The following is a 14,583-nucleotide window of genomic DNA, read 5'->3' as shown; positions in this document are numbered from 1 at the left end:
TCACGTACGCTCTACGCAGCAGGCGGTGTGAGGGTTAGGCCCACCCCCAGTACACGCCGCACTGCGCCACACTGCAGGTTCCGCTAAAAGACTCCCCACCAGAGTTGGCACCGTTTCCTCTCCATCAGGCGTTGCTTCAGTTTCAAGAAGCCGATAGCTACTCGCCTCGCAGTTCCGTGGAGCTCTGTACCAGTGGGCTTGGCACGAAGATGCATCTTTGTAAATTTTATTTACTTGGCTTTGGTTTATTCAGCTATACGCCAACATTTTGATACAAATATAAAACGTATGTACAGATAAATGACATACATAAGAAGTTTGAACAATGACTGAAAATTATTTTACATTGTCCAGATGTGTAAAACACATAGAACTAAGGAAACTTGACTTACTGACTAGAGACAATATAGAAAACAGAGGGGTCTCAAAAGGGATTGCGAAGCAAACACCTAAAGATTAGGGTGTCTGTACAACCACAGACAGAATGGCGAATTTCATAGACGTGCGTTATAGTCTTGTAGAAAACAGAGAATGTTTTCGAGTATTTGAAGACCTTCATGACACAATAACACAGGAGCACTTGTAGAAAGGGTTTGCTCCAGTTTCAGAAGGCTATACGGTAAGCTATTTTGCAGTGCTACGAACGAACTGTAGGCAAACAGGAAGTGGTCGCCATGACTTTCTTCTTTCTTCTTACAGTGACACAAATGGTTATCTTTGATGTCTATGCGATGTAAGTGGGAAATGTGTTGACCATGGTTGGTATTCAATGGCACCAAGACACTTATTAACTTCCTGCTCTCCTGAAATTTTCGAAAGCAGGTGCTCTTAATTACTGGTTTGATCCATTACTGGTGTGATATCAGAGAAGTATTCACCTTTTTGACAGACTGAGTCGGTCATCGTGGTCTAGTGGTAGGGTTATTTTACTTTATCGTTGGAATAACACTTCTTATAACATTCTTTTTTGTAGGATTCTCATCTGAACAAATTTATTAATTATAATAATGTAAAGCATAGATAAATAAAATAAATAGAAGAAAAATTTAAAAAATAAAAATAAAAATTATGGAGCATGGACCCTATATCGTTGGGAGAATTTTTCGGTCTAATTAGGGGCAGAATTTGAACAGGAATACTCCATATTCTTACGACAGGGTAAAACTGGTGGAGCCAAGTTGGGGTGGATTGATTTTAGTTTTATCATGCTGTCGGAGATAAATCTCCATTAGGTAAGGAAATAAGTGCCAAGAAAAAAATATAAGGAAAACAAAAAAGAGCAAAAAGGGAGCAGAAAAACATAAAGAAAACGTCCGGGATATTAGACTACAAAAATAATGCTTCGTGTTCGTCCCTTGCCCGTGGCATTTTTTCATTAGGTACTCTTTTCAATTTATCTGATAAAATTCTGATAAAGGGGCTACGTTTCTTTCCTTTTTTTGAAGTAAAATTTCGGGAGCTATGATGTATATTGAAATAACAACATTTATAATATTAGAAGCCAAAATCGCATGCTGTGGAATAGATTATTTCATGGCCAATTTCCACAGTTGCTCTGGCTCTCATCCTAAGATTCTCAGATCTTCCAGAAATATAATTACACATCAGTTTCGTGGACATATTCATGCTCCAGTTATAATAGTACGGCTCCACACTGGTTTATACGGAGTGTCGTTTTAATTGAAGACATTGAAATATCTCTATACCACACTCGACTCCCCAACCCACCTGGTGACTGTATGGAGAGTGGGGAACTTTGAAATCTTCAACGGGAGCCCCCGTTTTTTAATTACAGATTAAAATTCTACGGCATAATCTACATACGTTTTGCCTGAAGCATTTTCTTGTACGTCACAAAAGGCGCTGCCATCGGAGGAATAGAAATGGATACATAATCGTTATTTATGACATGCTACTCAATGGCCCTTGAATATTCAACGGCACGAGGAATCCTACATCTATGCTGTGAGGGTAGGACACCCGAGAATTTTATAGCTTTAAACTGGAAACCCAATTTGCATTGTTGTAATCTTCCGACATATCGAGTACTCGCCGCTCCACGGTGGCCGTGGCTTGAGGCGAAAGCTACTCTACTTTTACAATTAGAGTTAAGTGTTCAAAAGTAGTTTCGTGAACTTCAATACATTTAGTGACACACTTTTCGAAAGACCGTACAGGGGACAGAAGCATATCTGCATGAATGTGGGCATTGGGGTTTCTGTTGCGGTCGTCCATGTCTTCACGGCCTGTTGGCACTTGCTGGTACACCGCATCTTTTAAAGATCCCCACAGAAGGAAATTCGGCGACGTCAAATCCGGCGATCTAGGGACCAGTTACTATGGCCATCTCTACCAATCTGTGGTGTGAATACTGTAAGACTTTGGGTACACGCACCATCAGATTATTTGACTTGTCGCTCTAACGAAGTAGGCGAGTATCAGCAATATGTCTCGTGGTCTTATCGTGTCGTGTTTATCTTCTGCCGTTAGGTCTGACGATAGAAATGCCACTTGCACGCTTAGAGTAGCAGATTGACGGTGACCAACTTTAAACAGAACTTGATTAATTTTCACTCACATTTATGAAAATAATGAAAAGCATAGAAATAACTTAACTTGGTTCTGGATGCTATTTACAATTGACAATCTGAAGTTCCTTTGGTCTTGTTACGTTGATCTTATTCTCACATATCTCTGATACTTGACGAGGTGTCTGTACATTACTCTTCATGGCTATGTACAGGAATATGATAATCTTATTAGGCGCAGGCTGAAACTTGACTATAGACTAATGCAGACTAATGTCGACTAATGCAGACTGATGCAGACTGACTAAGCAGAGGTCTGTACACTCGTTATAATACCTCGAGCGTTCAGATATCACTGTGTGAGTGTGATCCACGACGAGAAAAGGTTCCATGTTAGCAGCAATCTCATTGGCTGCGTTACATATTAATACGCGGATCGGCGGAAGAAGAATTTGGTCCGTCTCTATGGCAGCGCCATCTCGCAGTGTGGAGACGGACGAGTGCTGCTCCTGCGCTGTTGTGCTTAGCGGGTGTGCTCTAGTGGGAAAGTTGTGTACGTGCAGACTATGCGGAACTATACAGGGTGTTACAAAAAGGTACGGCCAAACTTTCAGGAAACATTCCTCACAAACAAATAAAGAAAAGATGTTATGTGGGCATGTGTCTGGAAACGTTTAATTTCCATGTTAGAGCTCATTTTAGTTTCGTCAGTATGTACTGTACTTTCCCGATTCACCGCCAGTTGGCCCAATTGAAGGAAGGTAATGTTGACTTCGGTGCTTGTGTTGACATGCGACTCATTGCTCTACAGTACTAACATAAAGCACATCAGTACGTAGCATCAACAGGTTAGTGTTCATCACGAACGTGGTTTTGCAGTCAGTGCAATGTTTACAAATGCGGAGTAGGCAGATGCCTGTTTGATGTACGGATTAGCACGGGGCAATAGCCATGGCGCGGTACGTTTGTATCGAGACAGATTTCTAGAACAAAGGTGTCCCGACAGGAGCCTGCCGTTGTGGCCAAGCGGTCCTGGGCGCTTCAGTCTGGAACCGCGCGACCGCTACGGTCGCAGGTTCGAATCCTGCCTCGGGCATGGATGTGTGTGATGTCTTTAGGTTAGTTAGGTTTAAGTAGTTCTAAGTTCTAGGGCACTGATGACCTCAGATGTTAAGTCCCATAGTGCTCAGAGCCATTTGAACCATTTTGTCCCGGCAGGAAGACGTTCGAAACAATTGATCGGCGTCTTAGGGAGCACAGAACATTCCAGCCTATGACTCGCGACTGGGGAAGACCTAGAACGATGAGGACACCTGCAATGGACGAGGCAATTCTTCGTGCAGTTGACGATAAGCCTAATGTCAGCATCAGGGAAGTTGCTGCTGTACAAGGTAACGTTGACCATGTCACTGTATGGAGGGCCTCCACGCTCTCCTGACCTCAACCCTCTTGACTTTCATTTATGGGGGCATTTGAAAGCTCTTGTCTACGCAACCCCGGTACCAAATGTAGGTAGAGGCTCTTCGTGCTTGTATTGTGGACGGCTGTGATACAACACGCCATTCTCCAGGGCTGCATCAGCGCATCAGGGATTCCATGCGACGGAGGGTGGATGCATGTACCCTCGCTAACGGAGGACATTTTGAACATTTCCTGTAACAAAGTGTTTGAAGTCACGCTGGTACGTTCTGTTGCTGTGTGTTTCCATTCCATGATTAATGTGATTTGAAGAGAAGTAATAAAATGAGCTCTAACATGGAAAGTAACCGTTTCCGGGTGCATGTCCACATAACACATTTTCTTTCTTTGTGTGTGAGGAATGTTTCCTGAAAGTTTGGCCGTACCTTTTTGTAACACCCTGTATACACAACACTATCCATCGACTAGTGTTACTAGGGTCTAATCCCCCCCCCCCCCCCCATGCTGCAGTTGCGTAATGCGATGGACAACCATCATGCTGGAACGACAAACGTTGTCGAACGCCCACGGCAACATCTTGTAGTAGTAACGGTAGCTTCTGTGCCAAAAACGTTCGATATTTGCGTCCATTCAACGTGCCGTCGATAAAATACTGGTCTACCAGTTTGTTTCCTATGATGCCACACCTTACGTTAACCGGCCAAGTACATTGATGGTAAACTTCCCGTAACCAGTGGAGATTGTCTGCACTCCAGTAATGTATATTACGCCGGTTAACGGTATCACGTTTTGTGATCGTAGACTCATCGCAGAATAGTACTTCGGCAAAAAACGCCGGGGTCGTTTGCATTTGTTGACGTACCCATTCCAAAAACACTACCCGGTTTTGGAAATCGGCGCCATGTAGTTCTTGATTCAATGACACGTGGTATGGATGATAATTACGACGATGCAGTATTGTGACAATACTACCTACGGAAATAATCGGAATCGTGGTGTTATTGCTGGGTGCTTATCTGTGGATTGTGGTGCACAGCCGCTAGCTATTTCATTAGCTTCTCCTGTAACACGTTTGTTTCGTTTCCTTTTGCCGGTCTGTACGTTTCTATGAGACGTAAAAGTGTTCACAACCCTGTAAAAGAATGAACGAGAGCGAACTTTCTCTGGAAAACGCTCGGCATACAAGGCAACAGCAGCCTCAACATTTCTTCTACGTTTTCCGTAACTCAGATCATTTCAGTTTTTTCTTCTGTGGTTGCAACAATCATCACCCACTTACTCGTCTGTTATCATGACAGGTAGTTGTGCAGGCAATAAACACTGCGCAACTACTGTTATGTTCAGAGCTGCCATCTGTTCAACGTGTGCACGATACGTGAGCTCCAGTCACAGTGTACTGCCTGTTATGATACATCGTAGTTCACTACACTGCCATGGTGGCCCGACGTCGTGTAGTCCCTTGTTCGATATGTCGGAAGAATACAATGTTGCTAAGCGGCTTCCAATTAGAAGTTACGAAATACTGGCTTGTTCTACCCTCTGAGCATGGAGGTTGGATCCCATCTGCCATTGGATATTCAAGGGCCATTGAGCACCACGTCATAAATTACGATTGCGTACTGATCTCTATTCCTCGATTACAGTGCCGCCTGTGGCAAAACCAAGAAAATGCTTCCGGTAAGACACATGTAGATTATGCCGTAGATTCGTAATTTGCAATAAAAAACAGGGGTCCCCATTGAAGAGTTCGAAGTTTCTCCCCGCCACCCACTCACAGGGTGGAGTGTTGGGTCGAGTGTGGTATTACTGGATGTCCCCGTCCGAGACAAACAAACTGGAACTACAACTTTTTTTGATCCGATATGTACTTTTCGAGATACTTCAATGTCTTCAGAGCGGTAAAACGCTAAAATGAAAACCAAGAGACTACGTACTCGAGACTTTGCCGGACCTTATATTTTTAGTGGGCATTTTAACCTGCCTTCACCTTTCAACGATACTCGGTTCGGATTCCACGTGAAATTGTAGATTACCTTGTCTCGTTTGGATAACTGGGCTAGGTTAGGAACACGGAAGTTGTCGAAGTCGCGTCGAATAGAAAGACTTGATCACGAATTTATTATTATTATTGTTATTTTCACAGATTGTAAGGCACCAGTCGTCTGCCCATTATTCCTCGGCCAGTAGCCAAATCCATAACTTGCAGACTGATGTTCGTTACGGGGCCAGAAACACTGGTCTCCCTCGCCTTTGGGTCGACCTTGTCATTGTAGACCCATCCCACATGAGCTGCGGCCCGTGCGGAGGACAATCTCATACCTCTCTGTTTATTTAACAATGATTCTCGTATGATTTCCAGTACCTGAACATTCACTTTCCTCTTACACTTCACAGTTTCGATATATTTCAATACGTTTTTTCAGCCTGACACTAACAGCAGGTTCTGGAGTCCTGTACGAAGACAAAATTTGAGAGCGTCTTGAATCACTGTCGTTTCCACAGTAGAAAAGGAGTAGAATGGGGGCAGACAATATCGCTTGAAACAATTCAGCTTGGGGACATGAAATACAAAGACTACTGCTGACGTCTCTTGATATCGAGAGCATGAACAATGTGCTGGCTATAAATATTAATACATGCATAGGAACTTGAACTGCAAAAGCAATTTTCCATAAAAATGAAAGCGAATATCAAGGTTTTTCAAATGATTACTGAACCGAGTTGCAAACGGGTCTCTGCACTTTACAATAAAAATCCATTTGCGGCCTCCACATTCTTCGGATATTTACTGTTTTTTATATGAGGGGTATCTTTTTAAATTATTACACGGTACCCCTGTGACACATATTGTACAATATGAGGATAGTCCACCCTTGCTGAAGCGACAGTTCTTTGGCGCCCGATCGATAGTGGTTGCTGCGAAAGAAGAGGGTGTTGGAGTACCACGAAACTGAGTGATGGAATCCTGGATCGCTGTTCGGAGACACTGACGTCGCCTGACTTCGTCTTTGAGCTGCGCTGCTGATTCTAAGTCTCCGTTTGCAATTTTACCCCTTTACAAGAGTTTACCCAAGAAGGGTATGGCACAGACATTCGTCACTCATCACTAACATACTTACGACCTTGAAATTCAGTTTGACCCTCCGGCGAACAAGTCAGTTATTGACTGATTCAGACAGAGTTCGTTGTTATGGTCCGAGCTCTAACTACTCATTGTTGGACTTCTGGCGGTTCTGCCTATCATCAAATTGAAACTCTGTTAGTCACCTGCATTGCTGATGGATTTGTCACGACATACTATTCGCGACAATTGCATCTTTGACTCAAAGAGTAAACCACACGACCGGTAATGTAAGTAATATTATTATATTTGAATTATTTATAGCGTAGTTCTTATGCGTTATCTTTCATTAGCAATCGCCTTTCATCCTTATTTGTGCTTCTAGGGCCCGTTTCAAGAAACAGTTGCCAGATGAGGGACCTAAGAGGATTCTGAATAAAGGTCCCGACGACAGGAGTGTTGTGGATTTGATTGGCCTGACGGGGAGGAGAAAAAAAAAGAATCAGAAGTAGAAGCAAGTCCTTTAGAACGCAATGAACGTATACATCCTGAAGAAAAGGAAATGCAAAGTCATGAAGAAAGAGTTCAAGTTGTCACGTTGTGAGATTCCAACTCAGAATGGAAACATTTTATTAAAAAAAGATTTTGAAGCCGTAAATATCACAGCAAAGCCTGTCGAAACCAGTTGTAAATAAAGAAACATTCATGCGATAATGTCTTTCGAAAGTTTTTACCAAGTAAAACAGATGGCTTCTTATGATTTATTAACGTGAGAAAATTCAGTTGGCAATTATTTCTGGCATTTAACCTTAGATTTCCTATCAGTCCAACTCAGAAAACTCTGTGGGTGGACACTGAGACAAGCCAAAATATAGCAAAATATATTTTCAGCATTTTCGGACAGAGGACATAGACCGGGCATCAGCTTCATCGGTCCATATTTAGGAAAGTACTGGATTACGAGTACAGTCTTTTTACATAACGCTGTTCTCTTCTTGGTTATTCGAAAGGTATATGTAGAAACCGTTGGGTTAACGAGACCAAATGCTTCATATTACGTGATCAAATATCCATTTAAGCTATAAAAAACCCTCTGAAAACGGCTTTATCACACTATGTTACTAAATGTACCATGTAAAACAGCTGCTAGGTGAGCAAGACTGAAATTAAGAACAAGAAGCTATCGGAAGCAGTAATCTGACAGTGTTTTTGAGCATCCAACATGGCTTCAAACCGTTGTAAGGCCTAGGTCTGCAATGCTGCTTCTCCTTATTATGTTCCTTGTTCATATCACTGCCGTTGCATGTAATTTTTCTCGCTGACTTCGATCTTTCAGGCGGAAAAGTAAATTATTACTGCAGCGGTTGAGACTTTCGCCTATTAAGAGACGAATATTTGATACTCGAAATCAAATCGCTATTTTGTATACTAAGGACTATACTTTTGTATACTAAGAACGCTAAAAACCTTATGGAGAGTATTAGAAAAAAATGCTGACCGTATTAGCTTATTATTCTTGATATTTATTATAAATTGTTAAAGGAGATATATGTTACAGTGAAGTATTTTTTATACTTTCCAGTGAATCGAATGAAACCACGGATACATAAAAAAAGAACCTCATTCTAATTTGCTGTCGCTCTGTGAATAAGTCGTAATAATGAGTAGTAGATTTTCAATAAATTTCATTCCTAGTACAGTTTTGCCTTCATTTTGTTTATGATAATGTTCTGCTACTTTAGTTGATTACGTATTTAGGCAGTAGTTTCCTGTAGCAATATCACACCGAGAAGCGAATGTCATACTCTAGTTTACATTAAAATCTGCTTCGTACTGTATTGCTGATGCTCCACGAAAACTGTCGCAGGAAGCTTAAACATATCATGAGAGAAGTCTTTTTGTGCACAGTTTACGCAGTTACAGAACCAGTACATGTAGGTGAAGTATGAGCACTGTGAAGTATGACCACTGAAGCTTACCGTCGGGGTTTCTCTGGATTTATTTGGCTTCATGCAGACGGAACGAAATGCAAGCTGCGGAGGATCCTTTCAGCACGCGCTTTTTGACCCAATAGCGCATGACATCAAAGCTGGGACGTATATTGCAACCCAGAGACGAAACCCAGCGCCATTTCTCTCAAAGGGCCACACATATATACGGCTGCGAGTGGGGCAATAACTGGAGGCGAGATGAGGCACCCACTGCGCTTCTATTTGTACGTCGAATGGAACCAAATACGTTTAGGAAGACCATTTTTCCCCCAGGAAACTATTACAAGCTTATGTTCTACAAATAAAAGCAGATATAACACAGTTACAGAAACTTTTCTGTTGCCTGAAAGGTGTTCGAATTTGCCAATATTAGTGACAGTTTTTCGAGTTATGAGTCTTTCGATTGGTTTAATGTGCTCCATCTTTTCCCATTTTGTGCTAATAACATTATCTCTACGTATCTAACATCATCTATAGCCTATTTGGTAAGTGTTCCTTGTCTTCTCCAACTGTTTTCCACTTTAGTGTTCCTTCCTATGCATACTTACGTAGTGCTGCGTATATTGGAAGATTTCACACTAAGCTGTCCCTTTATTTAGTATGGCCCTGCCATATAATTCTTCCCTCACACATTCTGTTTAGTGCTTCTTCATTCTGTACTTTATCTTAATACTTAATTTTTTCCCGTCTTCTATAGAACCAAATACAATATATATCACAAACGCGAAAGTAAATGTGTGAGTATGTTTGTTATTGCTTCATGATGAAAGTGCTGGACAGATTTGGAAGAAATGTGTAATGGAATTACCATAAACCGTGAATAAACCGGTAGGATGCTTCATAAATTGTGTAGCCCAAGATACTTATTGATGTTAAAAATATAACATGAAAGGTGAAACAATAGTTATCTTGTACAAAGTGATTTCGAGATTGCAGCCGGTCATCGTAAACTTTACTCCATGACATTTCAATTGGACCCCTGCCAGTCATCATCAGGTGAGCCATTTAAGACTGTCGAAGGCGTTTTTTTTTCTTTATTGTGATTTTACACCTTATACAAAAGGTGGGGTGGCAGTGGCAACTTCACGCCGCTCTTCAGCCACAAGCAGTACAAAGAGAAAACAATGAAGACACAGAATTAACATAACGGTGAACAAAAAACAGTAGACACAGTAACTAAAAAACACGAAGCCGCTCACACTCGAAGAAATACAAAAAACTGTCAGCACTGTATACGAACAGTGATGGCTGAGATGGCACATGTGAGCGATGGAGTGTGGACGGCGAAATCACTGAAGCACAAACACGATGGCACACACACAGAACCGATGGCGATGATTTCCGGCGCGCTAATGTTCACGTGACGTGTGCGAGTCCGGAGACCTGCCAGAAGGGGAAAAAGGTGCGGGAGGAGGGAGAGGGGAGAGTGGAGATGCCAGTGGCAGAGGAGATGGGGGCAGGAAAGAAGTATGGGGGGGTATGGGCAGCCTGGGGGGAGGAGGGGGGAGGAAAGGAGAGAAGGGAGAGGAAAAAACACAGGAAGTTGAAGAGGAGGATCATAGTTGATAGGAGGGGTAGATGGAGGGGATGAGGGCATCATCAGGGAGGGGGAGCTGGTGGAAGCCACCTTGGGAGAGGGTATGGAGAGTGGAGAGATGGAGAGCAGGTGGGACGTGGGAAGACAGGCGCGGCAGTGGACAGGTGTGGGAGAGGATGGGAGAGACAAGCACGTGAGGGGGATCAAGTTTACGGGACATGTAGAGGAGCCATATCTGTTCTAGGAAAAGGAACGGAATAAGGTCGTACAGGATCCGAGTGGGGGAGGGGCCACGGATGCGATAGGCGAGGCGGAGAGCATGGAATTCTAGGATTTGAAGGGATTTGTAAAAGGTAGGAGGGGCGGAGATCCAGGCAGGATGGGCGTATCAGAGGATAGGGCGGATGAGGGATTTATATGTATGGAGGATGCTGAAGGGGTCCAGACCTCATGTGCAGCCAGAAAGGAGCTTGAGGAGCCGGAGCCGGGAGCGTGCCTTAACTCGGATTGCATGGAGATGGGGGGTCCAGGAGAGGCGACGGTCAACGGTGACGCCAAGATATTTGAGAGTGGGAGTGAGGGTGATAGGACGGCCATAAATGGTGACATACAAGTCGAGGAAACGGAAGGAAGGGGTGGTTTTGCCTACAATGATCGCCTGGGTCTTAGAAGAATTGACCTTGAGCAACCAGTCGAAGACGTTCTCTGCTCCGCTTTACATAGAGCGCTGGTAGTATTGCCGCCCATGCACCAAAGTCGCGGTGACAGAAGGACCACACCGCCCGACGGCAGCGCCCTTGCTGGTGGAACTCCAGCGATCAACTGTCTTCGGCATAGCCGCTCACTGCAGCCATCTGAGTATTCTGGCGTCTTCGCCTGGACCAAATCTCGGAGATGACAGGATTCCACGCATTATGCAGCTGGTAGCCGCTGCCATGGGTCATAAAATTTTCCGCCATGCGTATTTCTACGGATAGTTTTGTAATGGAGCACCTAAAGAGATATCACTGCGGCCAAAATTTATGTTTTGTCATACTGCATTGACTGTTGGTTGGAAATACAATGTTCCGCAACTGCAGATTTGCCGGGCTGCATAAAGCGAAGGCAACCTTTATATTCTGTGCCACGTTTCCCGCTGTGCGTGTTATTTGTCCTATATAAGCCAAACGACACTGGCAAGGTATTGAAAAGTTCCCGCCTTCCGCAAACAACAAATTATCCTTCACTGGTCCTAGTAGGTCCGAAATCTTAGACGGTGAAAGGAAAATCATCTTCACTTGAAAATTACTAACGATTCCTGCTGTTTCGAAGGAAATATTTCCAAAGACGGGAAGAAAAATTAGGGGCTTTGCTGGCGCGTTCTCCCCTTTGTCCACTTCCCGGTTCTTGGTTTTAGGTGAGAATGCCCTGTTAATTTGTCTGTTCGAGTATCCATTGTCTATGAACACTGTCCTTAAATGTGCAAGCTCTTTAGGTAAACTATTTGCACCCGACACTGTATGGACTCTGTATATCGGTGTTTTAAGCACTCATGGTTTGGGATGGGCGATGGCAACTTGAAGAGTCTTCCGTCTAACCAACACATCCAGGAATGGGAGACAAGCAACCTTCTCTAATTTTCATATTAAATCGAATGTCCTCATGTTATCTTGGAAAAAGCTGTGTCCTCTCTGACTTTCGAACTGTATCGTGTTTGTGAAAACGGTTTTATTGTTTAGTATGTGTTACATAATACTGTATGGACCACTCTGTAGTGGCACCTCTGTAGTGGATGGTGCGCTTGTGGTGACGACATAGGTGGTGGGTAATCAGTGGGAACGCTATGGAAAATTTAAGAATACTGCTTCATTATATCTTCAATTCTACACGAGACAGGCACGCCTCTCCTCGTGATCTCTGGACGGTGCAGCTGCTGGGAAAGCGCCCGGCGATGCTGCGTCACGACTCCGGTCCGGCGGCGAAGGCAGCACCGCGGGCAGTTGCGGCTGCGGCAGATCCTGGCGGAACGACACGCCGGGCGGCGGCGCCATTACTCTTCGCTCCTCGGCGTCGGAAGCGTCTCTGCGCGGGTCTCGGCCGACACCCTTCAAGCAGGTGACGGACAGCGGCTGGCGTTGTAACGCCGAGTACGTTTCTGGGCCTCAGTTTCGACGGCATTGGGGAAGAATACACTACTGGATATTAAAATTGATACACCAATACGAAATGCAGATGATAAGCGAGTATCCATTGGACAAATATATTATACTAGAAATGACATTTGATTACATTTTCACGCAATTTGGATGCTTAGAGCCCGAGAAATCAGTAACCAGAACAACTACCTCTGACCGTAATAACGGCCTTCATACGCCTGGGCATTAAGTCAAACAGAGCTTGGATGGCGTGTACAGGTACAGTTGCCCATGCAGCTTCAACACGATACCATAATTCATCAAGAGTAGTGACTGGCGTATTGTGACGAGCCAGTTGCTCACCCACCATTGACCACACGTTTTCAATTGGGGAGAGATCTGGAGAATGTGCTGGACAGGGCAACAGTCGAACATTTTCTGTATCCAGAAAGGCCTGTACAGGACCTTCAACATGCGGTCGTGCATTATCCTGCAGAAATGTAGGGTTTCGCAGGGATCGAATGAAGGGTAGAGCCACGGGTCGTAACACATCTGAAATGTGCCGTCCACTATTCAATGTGCCGTCAATGCGAACAAGAGGTGGCGGAGACGTGTAACCAATGGCACCCCATACTATCACGCCGGGTGATACGCCAGTATGGCGATGGCGAATACACTCTTCCAATGTGCGTTCACCGTGATGTCGCCAAACGCGGATGCAACCATCATGATGCTGTACACAGAACCTGGATTCAACCGAAAAAATGACGTTCTGCCATTCGTGCACCCCGGTTCGTCGTTGAGTACAACATAGCAGGCGCTCCTGTCTGTGATGCAGCGTCAAGGCTAACAGCAGCCATGGTCTCCGAGCTGATAGTCCATGCTGCTGCAAACGTCGTGGAACTGTTCGTGCAGATGGTTGTTGTCTTGCAAACGTCCCCATCTGTTGACTCACGGATCGAGACGTGGCTGCACGATCCGTTACAGCCGTATGGATAAGATGCCGCCTGTCATATCGACTGCTTGTGATATGAGGCCGCTGGGCTCCAGCACGGCGTTCCGTATTAACCTCCTGAACCCACCGATTCCATATTCTGCGAACAGTCATTAGATCTCGACCAACGCGAGCAGCAATGTCGTGATACGATAAACCGCAATCGCGATAGGCTACAACCCGACCTTTATCAAAGTCGGAAACGTGATGGTACGCATTTCTCCTCCTTACACGAGGCATCACAACAACGTTTCACCAGGCAACGCCGGTCAACTGCTGTTTGTGTGTCAGGAATCGGTTGGAAACTTTCCTTATGTCAGCACGTTGTAAGTGTCGCCACCGGCGCCAACCTTTTGTAAATGCTCTGAAAAGCTAATCATTTGCATATCACAGCATCTTCTTGCTGTCGGTTAAAATTCGCGTCTTTAACACGGCATCTTCGTGGTGTAGCAATTTTAATAGCCAGTAGTGTAGAAGGCCGGCTTGGCTGGGGCGCCAAGTGCCGTGAAGGACCCGGTGCTGCGGCAGACGCAGCCTGGTCTCGAAGCAGAGGCTGCTGCTGGTGCTGCCTAGTCGTCTCTGGGGTCGTAGTGGGACTGCTTAGCAATGCCAGGTCTCCGTATCGAATGACGTCCTGTTCTCATTCAGACTCCCTTTTGTTCCCTTACTGCCAATTTGTTTCTCTAAAACCTAGTGTCTAGTCACGTCGCCCGTAACAAAGACACTCGCTCCATTATGGTGACCACGACCTATATCTTTCTTTCCTGTATGGGGCAGTTTACTACTGCGTTACCATCGCTTCTTATCTCACTTGCGCATCTGTTACTGCACTCTGTATTGTAGACACAGCGTGGGTGACGCCCAGCGCTGTTATCGCAATACTCGTCAGTGGCCTCCACGCTACTTTCAGTCACTTAAAAGGTAACCCTGATGGGACAA

Source organism: Schistocerca serialis, chromosome 2, assembly GCF_023864345.2.
Source record: "Schistocerca serialis cubense isolate TAMUIC-IGC-003099 chromosome 2, iqSchSeri2.2, whole genome shotgun sequence".
NCBI lineage: Eukaryota > Metazoa > Arthropoda > Insecta > Orthoptera > Acrididae > Schistocerca > Schistocerca serialis.
This window is presented reverse-complemented; position numbering follows the sequence as displayed.